The following is a 9,345-nucleotide window of genomic DNA, read 5'->3' as shown; positions in this document are numbered from 1 at the left end:
AGTGCCTCAGGAGAAACGTTCGTGCAAAATCAAAATACTGTAGATGTTGGATATCAAAAAAGAAAGTTTGTAATAGTAGATCTGACCGAATCTGCAGAGAGAGAAGGAAACTGAATTGATGGTTGGAAACTTCTCACTTTAGCATTTGCAGAGCAATTTTTGGATTTGGAATGAAACTTGTGCTCTGAGGAGGGGTTACTGGACCTGAAACATTAAGTCTGTTTTCTCTCCACAGATGCTGCTATAATTTCTTCAATTTGTGGAGTTGCTGGTGTTGGACTGAGGTGGACAAAGTTAAAAATCACATAACACCAGGCAATAGTCCAACAGGTTTACCTGTACTTGGAAGCCCTAGCTTTCCGAGCGCTACTCCTTCATCACATAGCTGTAGAGCAGAATCATAAGACACAGAATTTCTCGTTTCTCCAGGCATTTCTGTTTTTGTTTCAGATTTCTAGCGTCCGCAGTTCTTGTTTTAGAACCATGAATAGTGTCTGCCCATTGCTCTTTATCAGAACAAGTCCAGTGCCGTTCATCCTGACGTCTCCCTAAATATGAGGGGGAGAAACAGGATGGTGCATCCTTTCCGTTAAAGGAAGGGTTTCTAATCAAAGCAGTCGCGGCATGCATCAGAAAAAAAAATCACGACTTTGTCAGGCTGCAGCAGCCACAGAAACTGGGCGGAGACCTGGAGAAAGGGGCTCGTACACATCTCTTACCTGCAGGATCTGAAGGACTGCAGTGAGGTGAGTTCTCCCGAGAATGGGAGGAAAAGAAAAACCTGCCCAACCAAGAAGATGGTCAGCAAAACGCGCAACAGTGTTGTGAGATTTTATTTTAATATAGTTGAGTTTTTTTGGCATTTGGAATTGAACACCTGAGAATGACTGAAGCTGATTCAATTGTGGTTTTCAAACAAATTGAATTAAGAGAGTTACATGAAAAGGAACGGGGCTGGAGAAGTGAGAGGTGCTTTTGCTGGGTTGGCAAAGACACGACCAGTCTAATGGCCACCTTCTGTGCTATTCAGGAAAGTTGGATATTGTAATGCAGATCTCTCGGAAAAAAAACATGAAATGTAACCATGTTTATCCCTTAATGTTTTTTTTTCAAGAAAAACTTCCAGCTGCCCATCTATTATATATTGCAATATTGAACAATTGGGTATACAAGCAAAAGCTTTTTCAAATCAAATTTAAATCAGTATTTTTTCATTGCAATCATATCATGCATTCCGGCCAAGTGCTTCAATGTTTCAGAGATGAATGAAGCATTTGTCGACATATTTCGCAGTAGAATCTGCAAAGATCGAAGAGCTGAGTTGTGCAAGCTGTAAATGCACGTTGCCAGTATTAAGCCGACTCGGCGAGTTACTGTCCGAGCAGCAGCAGCACAAAGCGCTGCCACCCCCTCGCTCGCCTCGCCCTCTGGAATGTCTATGGGACCGGGGGAGGAGGGGGGGAGAGAGAGGCTAGGTTGTCGGAGCTCGGCCGCTAATTGGCTGAAGAAGCGGAGGGCATTGTGACGTGCTCGGTGAGGAGGATTCCGTCGCCGTGTTCCACCATCGCCGGATTCCGCGCGCCGCAAACGGACAGCAGCCGCCGAGACAGAGCGGGGGGGGAGGTGAGTGAGAGACAGACAGACAGTGAGCCCGAGCCCTGACTCAGCCTCGTGCCGGACCCAGGCCCACGCCCGCCCCCCCCCCCCCCCCCGTGAGCCGCGGTGGAAAGAGGAGCGGCCCAGCTGGGGCCCCCGGGGCGGGCGGGCTCAGCCTGGACTTGGACCCCTTTCGGTTAACGGTCTCTCGGGCCGAGAAGGTGGGGCCTCCCGAACGGGTCCCACCGGCAGCTGGAGCTGTCTGGGTTGGGTTGGGGCGGGGCGGAGCGGTGTTGAGTGCGAGTGGTTAGAGCCACCGCCTGGGCTGGGAGTCCCGCCCACTCCCTACCCTCAGCCCTGAGGTCTGCAAGAGAGTTTCAGGCGGCGGGGCCTTCTCAACTCTCATCAGTGGATGACAACCCCTCCACCCAACTGCTTGCCCTCCCTTCTCCGCCTCACCCCCCGCCCCCCCAATGCCCACTCCCCCGATCGCCGCGCCCGCCTTCCCCAAAATCCACGCCACCCCTTTCCCGCCCTGTGCCTCCCCCAGCCAGCTTTTCTCTGCAACTTCCAAAGATATTTTAAAATCTGAGGGTTTTTTTTTGTTTCCTGCTCCCACTTTCCGGTTCCCTTGGCCTAGAGTGAGGCAATCAGTTGCTCTTAGATGTTTCTTTCTAAGCAGGGTGATATGTAAATAAAAGTTATTGTTAATGATCTGAACATCCAACTCATACCAGAGTTCCACTCAGTAGCATATGTATGTCTGTGCCAAGCACTTTCACATCATGGCCAGTTTATATGCGAGCTGTTTCCAAATTTGTGTGAATATTGATTTTAGCCCAAAGAAGTTTAAGATTCACAAGAGTAGTATTTCAACTGATCTTGTCTACTTGCTATATTTCTAGCCTGTACTGTTGATATTTCCATCAAGAGACTTCTCTCAAAGTAAGTTTTCCAGTGAAATAGCTGAATCTTGAAAGTTTAGGCTTTTTCTCAGGCCTCTGTTCATCTTAAAGTGAGACTCGAGCAATGATTTTGTGAAATTTAACAAACGAGCGATCAATTGTGATAGGGAATTCTCTGGTCAGGGACACAGACAGATATTTCTGCTGTCAGCAGCGAAAAATCAAAATGGTGTGTTGCCTCTCTGGTGCCAGGATTAAGGATATCTCAGAGAGGGGTGCAGAATATTCTCAAAGGGAAGAGGAACCAGCAGAAGGTCATTGTACACATTGGAACTAATGACATAAGAAGGGAAAAGGATGAGATTCTAAAGGGCGAATATACAAAGTGGGGCAGGAATTTAAAAAGGAGGTCCTCGAGAGTATTAATAATTGTAATACTCCTGGTGCTACAAGCTAGTGAGGGTAGGAATAGGAGGGTAGACCAGATGAATGTGTGGCTGAGGAGCTGGTGCAGGGGAGAAGGGTTCACATTTTTGGATCATTGGAATCTCCTCTGGCATAGTGGAAGTGACCTGCACAAGAAGGATAGATTGCATCTGAATTGGAAGAGGACTAACATATTGGTGGAGAGATTTGCTAGAGCTGCTTAGGAGGTTTTAAATTAGTACGATGGAGTGGGGGTGGAACCCAGCGAAATAGTAAGGAAAGAGATTAATCTGAGACTGGTACAGATGGGAGAGGGAGCAAGTCAGCCAGGGCAGACAGGAACAAAGCAGAGAACAAGGTTGGACTGAGAAAATAAATGGCATTAACTTCAGTGCAAGACACCCAACAGGGGAAGGCAGATGAACTCAGGGCATGGTTAGAAAAATAGGACTGGGATATCATAGCAATTACAGAAATGTGGCTCAGGGATGGACAGGGCTGGCAGCTTAATGTTCCAGGATACAAATGATGTAGGAAGGATAGAAGGGGGGGGGGGTGCAAGAGAGCAGGGGGAGTGGCGTTTTTGATCAGGTATAGCATTAGATTTGGGTTAGATTAGATTCCCTACAATGTGGAAACAAAATCTTCGGCCCAACGAGTCCAAACCGACCATCCGCAGACTAACCCACCTTTCCTTCTGACTAATGCACCTAACACTACGTGCAATTTAGTATGGCCAATTCACCCTGAGCTGCACATCTTTGGATTGTGGGAGGTCACCAGAGCACCCGGAGGAAACCCACACAGCCACAGGGAGAACATGCAAACTCCACACAGACAGTTGCCCGAGACTGGAATCGAACCTTGGTCCCTGGTGTTGTGAGGCAGCAGTACTTACCACTGAGCCACTGTGCCACCCCCTTATTACTGCTGTACTTGGGGAGGATATTCCTGGGAATAGATCCAGGGAAGTTTTTTGGGTGGAACTGAGAAATTAGAAGGGATGATCACCTTATTGGGATTGTATTATAGACCCCTGAAAAGTCAGTGATAAATTGAGAAACAGTTATCTGTAAGAATAATAGGATGTTTATGGTAGGGGATTTTAACTTTCCAAACATAGACTGGGACTACCATATTGTTAAGGGTTTAGATGGAGAGGAATTTCTTAAGTGTGTAGAAGAAATTTTTCTGATTCAATATGTGGATGTACCTATTAGAGAAGGTGCAAAACTTGACCTACTCTTGGGAAATAAGGCAGGGCAAGTGACTGAGATGTCAGTGGGGGAGCACTTTGGGGCTAGCGACCATAATTCTATTAGTTTTAAATAGTGATGGAAAAGGATAGACCAGATCTAAAAGTTGAAGTTCTAAATTTGAGGAAGGCTACTTTTGACAGTATTAGGCAAGAACTTTCAAAAGCTGATTGGGGGCAAATGTTCGCAGGTGAAGGGACAGCTGGAAAATGGGAAGCCTTAAAAAATGAGATAACAAGAATTGAGAGCCAGTATATTCCCGTTAGGGTGAAAGGTACGGCTGGTAGATGTCGAGAATGCTGGATGACTAGTGAAGTTGAGGTTTTTTGTAAGAAAAAAAAAGCATATGTCACGTAGAGACAGGAGAAATCGAGTGAATCCTTAGATGAATATAAAGGCATTAGGAGTATTCTTAAGAGGGAAATCAGAAGGGCAAAAAGGGAACATGAGATAGCTTTGGCAAATAGGGTTAAGAAGAATCCAAAGGGTTTTTATTAATTCATTAAGGACAAGAGAATAACCAGGGATAGAATAGAGCCCCGCAAAGGCTAGCAAGGCAACCTGTGTGTGGAGCCGCAAGGGTTTGGGGGAGATGCTAAATAAGTATTTTGCATTCGTATTTACCGTGGTGAAGAACATGGACAATATAGAATGTGGGGAGATGGATGGTGACATCTTGAAAAATGTCCATATTACAGAGGAGATAGTACTGGATGTCTTGAAATGCATAAAAGTGAATAAATCACCAGGACCTGATCAGGTGTACCCTAGAACTCTGTAGGAAGCTAGGGAAGTGATTCATGAGCCCCTTGCTGAGATATTTGTGTTATTGATGGTCTTAGGTGAGGTGCTTGCCTAACGTGGTGCCACTCTTTAAGAAGGGTGGTAAGGAAAAGCCAGGGAACTATAGACCGGCGAGCCTGACATCGGTGGTGGGCAAGTTTTTGGAGGGAATCTTGAGGGACAGGATTTCCATGTATTTGGAAAGGCAAGGACTGATTAGGGATAGTTCAGCATGGCTTTGTGCATGGAAAATCATGTCTCACAAACTTGATTGAGTTTTTTTGAAGAAGTAACAAAGGTGGACGTGATCTATATGGACTTCAGTAAGACGTTCGACATGGTGCCTCGTGAGAGACTGGTTAACATGTTTAGATCTCATGGAATACAGGGAGAACTAGCCATTTGGATACAGAACTGGCTCAAAGGTAGAAGACAGAGGGAGTGGTGGTGGAGAATTGCTTTTCATACTGGAGGCCTGTGACCAATAGTGTACCACAAGGATTGGTGCTGGGTCCACTACTTTTTATCATTTATATAAATGATTTAAGTGTGAACACAAGAGGTATGGTTAGTAAGTTTGCAGATGACACCAAAGTTGGAGGTGTAGTGGACAGCTAAGAAGGTTACCTAGGAGTACAACGGGATCTTGATCAGATGGACTAATGGGCTGAGGATTAGCAGATGAAGTTTAATTTAGATAAATTTGAGGTGCTGCGTTTTGCAAAAGCATATCAAAGCAGGACATATACACTTAATGGTAAGGTCCTGGCGAGTGTTGCTGAGCCAAGAGACCTTGGAGTGCAAGTTCATAGTTCCTTGAAAGTAGTGTCACAGGTAGATAGGATAGTGAAGAAAGCATTTGGTATGCTTTCCTTTATTGTTCAGACCATTGAGTAAAGGAGTTGGGAGGTTATGTTGTGGCTGTGCAGGACATTGGTTAGGCCATTTTTGGAATCTTGCATGCAGTTCTACTCTCCTATTGAAAGGATGTTGTGAAACTTGAAAGGGTTCAGAAAAGATTTACAAGGACGTTGCCAGGGTTGGAGGGTTTGAGCTGTCGAGAGGCTGAATAGGCTGGGGCTGTTTTCCCTTGAGCATCGGTGGCTAAGGGATGATCTGTTAGATGTTTATAAAATCATAAGGAGCATGGATAGGATAAATAGACAAGATCTTTCCCTGGGGTGGAGGAGTCCAGTTTAGGGTGAGGTGGGAAAGATAGAAAAGGGACCTCGGGCAACTTTTTCATGCAGATGGTGGTGCATGTATGGAATGAGCTGCCAGAGGAAGTGGCAGAGGCTGGTACAATTACAGCATTTAAAAAGCATCCAGATGGGTATATGAATAAGAAGGGTTTGAAGGGATATGGGCCAAGTACTAGCAAATGGGACTAGATTAGGTTTGGATATCTGGTCGGCGTGGACGAGTTGGACTAAAGGGTCTGTTTCTGTGCTGTACATCTTTATGACTCTCTCAGTGCATTCAACATCATAACTGAGCTGTAAGTAATTATACTTGGAGTTGAAGAAACCTTAAGACCACACGAGTGGCATCATTTATTTAAGGCATTAAGGGCGCTTTAAATATTCCTCCTTAGAACTACCCCAGCCTGCGAGTTTTAGTGTTTCTTCTTACCTAGTTTGTGTCACTTGTTTTACAAGAAGGGCGCAACTGATCTTATTGAGTGTGGTGTAAGGAAAGGATTTCACCCAAAAATGAAGATATATATCCAAGGAACGCATTTGCAGCTGGCAGCAAACATTGTGTGTCAATATTAAGAAGCAATCGTACAAGATATAAATTGTCCTGGTCTTTCTTTTTTTTGCTGGGGAACAGACTTCACAGTTTTCTGTTTAAAGAATGAGACCTCTAGGTATATTTTTGTGTTCCTCAAAGATATGATAGGGTGAGAATTATTTTCTTGAGTTCAAAATTTTAATCCACAAGAAATTAGAAACTGGAAAGGAACATACTAAAATCTAAATTGTAGCAAAAGATACTCTTTAATATTAAGGATTCTGTTAGATTGTTGAAGTATTTGTTTATTAAAATTGGCCATGCATTTTGTGTGGCACTTCTTTCCTTTATGTATATTGTGTTCTTTAAATCTAGGAAGAAGAATTCTACTGGAGTTGTTCCAACTTCTGCCAAAAGAAGTGGGGCATTGAGGTGTACTATTTTAGATTGGAGTTACGGTAAGTTGAGCTCGATAAGATGAATTGGTGTAATGCCATTGTCCTGATGTAAACAGCTTGACCACATAAGCCAAAAGAATTAGGAGCAAGAATAGGCAATCCAGCTTCTCAAGCCCGCTCTGCCATTTAATATGATCATGGCTGAACTCATACCGGCCTCAACTCCACTTTGCTGCCTGCTCTGCATAACCCTTCAAACCATGCCTAATTAAAAATTTGTCTTTTTTCTCCTCCAGTTTATTCATTCTCCTGGTGTCCACTATTCAGGAGAAGTAATTTTTCCTCATCTGTTTAAAATCTGATGCCCCTTACCCTAAAACTGACCTGTCATTCCAGATTGCCCAGCATGTTGAAACATCCTCGCTACATCTACTTTGCCGATCACTCATGCACCTTTATATGTCAGCTTATTTTCAGTTTTCTAACTTTCGTACTTGGATTGAATGTAATTCTGTTGCTAATTATTAATCGGTCAGCCAGTTTAGGGAATTTTCAGAAAAATTCTATAACTGCTTTTACTGGATTCAGAATTGCACTAAAATAACTTCAAATGGTAGATGTTTCAAATTGCTGCTAATTTTATAGAATTCAGTTCATTCAATGTATTTACTACTTTCCTTTTTTCACTCATCTGACGTAGACGTTTATCTGATGTATGTGATATCTAAATCATCAAGCAATTGAGTCATATTCCTCTAATGATTTAAACTTGCAAACGCATTTTTCTTTTCACGCAACTTCCAGACATAGTTTCCAAAAGAGGTAAAAACAAGGACTGCAGATGCTGGAAACCAGTCTAGATTAGAGTGGTGCTGGAAAAGCACAGCAGTTCAGGCAGCATCCGAGGAGCAGTATTCCTGATGAAGGGCTTTTGCCCGAAACGTCGATTTTTACTGCTCCTCGGATGCTGCCTGATGGCTCCAAAAGAGCTCTATTGTTGACAGATTTATGTGCCCTGATCCACTGTTATGTTGGTAATTTTGATGCAGATTTATTGTTTGCAATTTGGTTATGTGCAGATTTCTCAAAAGAGGCGATGAACTAATTGAGTATTTCAAAATACCTTTGAAATTGTAACATGTTTTCTTTCTAGCCTTTCATTACAGCCACATAAGACTTATAAATAATTGTGGAAATAAGTGTCTAGTAGGTAGAATATAGAGGTTCAAAAGGTAATGATACTAAATGGCAGCTGTTGTAACTTACCTCTAAGTTTGGCAAATACATTCTTCTCCACCTTGTTTCTTAGCTGACATTTACACTTTAATACCATATTTGTCAACTGTGTGTGCATTGAAGTGAGATGTGACGAGTTAATTAGATGACTGGTGTTGGGACTTATTGGAACTGATTTCTTGCCAATCACTTCCTATCAAGTTTACAGGCTGACCATCTGCCACCTCTCAACCTACCTCACTATTTGATCCTTTCAATCCCCCCCATTGGTTGTTGTAGTCACTCTTCATTTTCATTCCAGTTGATTTGCAACTTGCTGTCACGCTGTTGTTCTGCAACCCCATTAGGACTTGCTTCCATGTCAAGCCCCTGGCATCCTGCTATCTCTTGGGACCTTCTCTTCCCAGTCCTGAAAAACGCTGGAAATCCTCACACTCTCTTGCTCTTTCACAACAGATTCCACATACCATCCTGAGTGCTATCAAACAGATGTTTCTCCTCCATAAGCGCACAGAATTACTTTTTAAACCTTTGCGCTCTACTCAAAGTATAAAAAGCAGAATCAGACCATATGATACTTCAAGCCTGCTCTGCCATTCATACAATTAAGTGTAATCTTCTGCCTCTACTCTAGAGTTATGGAGATGTACAGCAGGGAAACAGAACCTTCACTCCAGTGCAGCCATGCTGATCAGATATTCTCCATTAATCCAGTTCCATTACTGTAGTCGGCGCCCTATATTTTTTGATTCATAGATTTATGGTTCATCTCAGACTTGAATAACAATGAAATATCCAGTAGGGCCAGAATTTAAGATGGGGGGGGGAGGCGAGAGAGGGAGGACGGGGGAGGCAAGGGAGGGGGGGGGAGAGGCGAGAGAGGGGGGAGGGGCGGGAGAGGGGGAGGGGCGGGAGAGGTGGGGGAGGGGGGGGAGAGGCGGGGGAGGGGGGGAGAGGCGGGGGAGGGGGGAGGGGGGGGGGAGGGGCGGGAGAGGGGGGAGGGGCGGGAGA

At 44.2% G+C, this 9,345-nt stretch overlaps 1 protein-coding gene across 9 annotated transcripts in view; it reads left to right on the top strand.

Annotated features, from left to right (window-relative positions):
- The first annotated feature begins 723 nt into the window (after window positions 1-723).
- LOC140492152 (uncharacterized protein KIAA0232-like) overlaps window positions 724-9,345 on the top strand; it is a 155,447-nt gene continuing 146,825 nt past the window's right edge. For 7 of the 9 annotated variants that reach the window (XM_072590985.1, XM_072590982.1, XM_072590984.1 and 4 more), the window contains exons 1-2: window positions 1,323-1,623; window positions 7,076-7,158. The gene's annotated coding sequence lies outside the window, so the exon portion shown is untranslated. Of the gene's footprint in view, window positions 747-1,322; window positions 1,624-7,075; window positions 7,159-9,345 lie in introns of those variants that run through there. The other 2 variants (XM_072590986.1, XM_072590990.1) reach the window with 2 other exon arrangements.

Source organism: Chiloscyllium punctatum, chromosome 20, assembly GCF_047496795.1.
Source record: "Chiloscyllium punctatum isolate Juve2018m chromosome 20, sChiPun1.3, whole genome shotgun sequence".
Lineage (NCBI taxonomy): Eukaryota > Metazoa > Chordata > Chondrichthyes > Orectolobiformes > Hemiscylliidae > Chiloscyllium > Chiloscyllium punctatum.
Note: the sequence above shows the minus strand (reverse complement) of the source record. Positions and strands in the feature narration are given on the sequence as shown.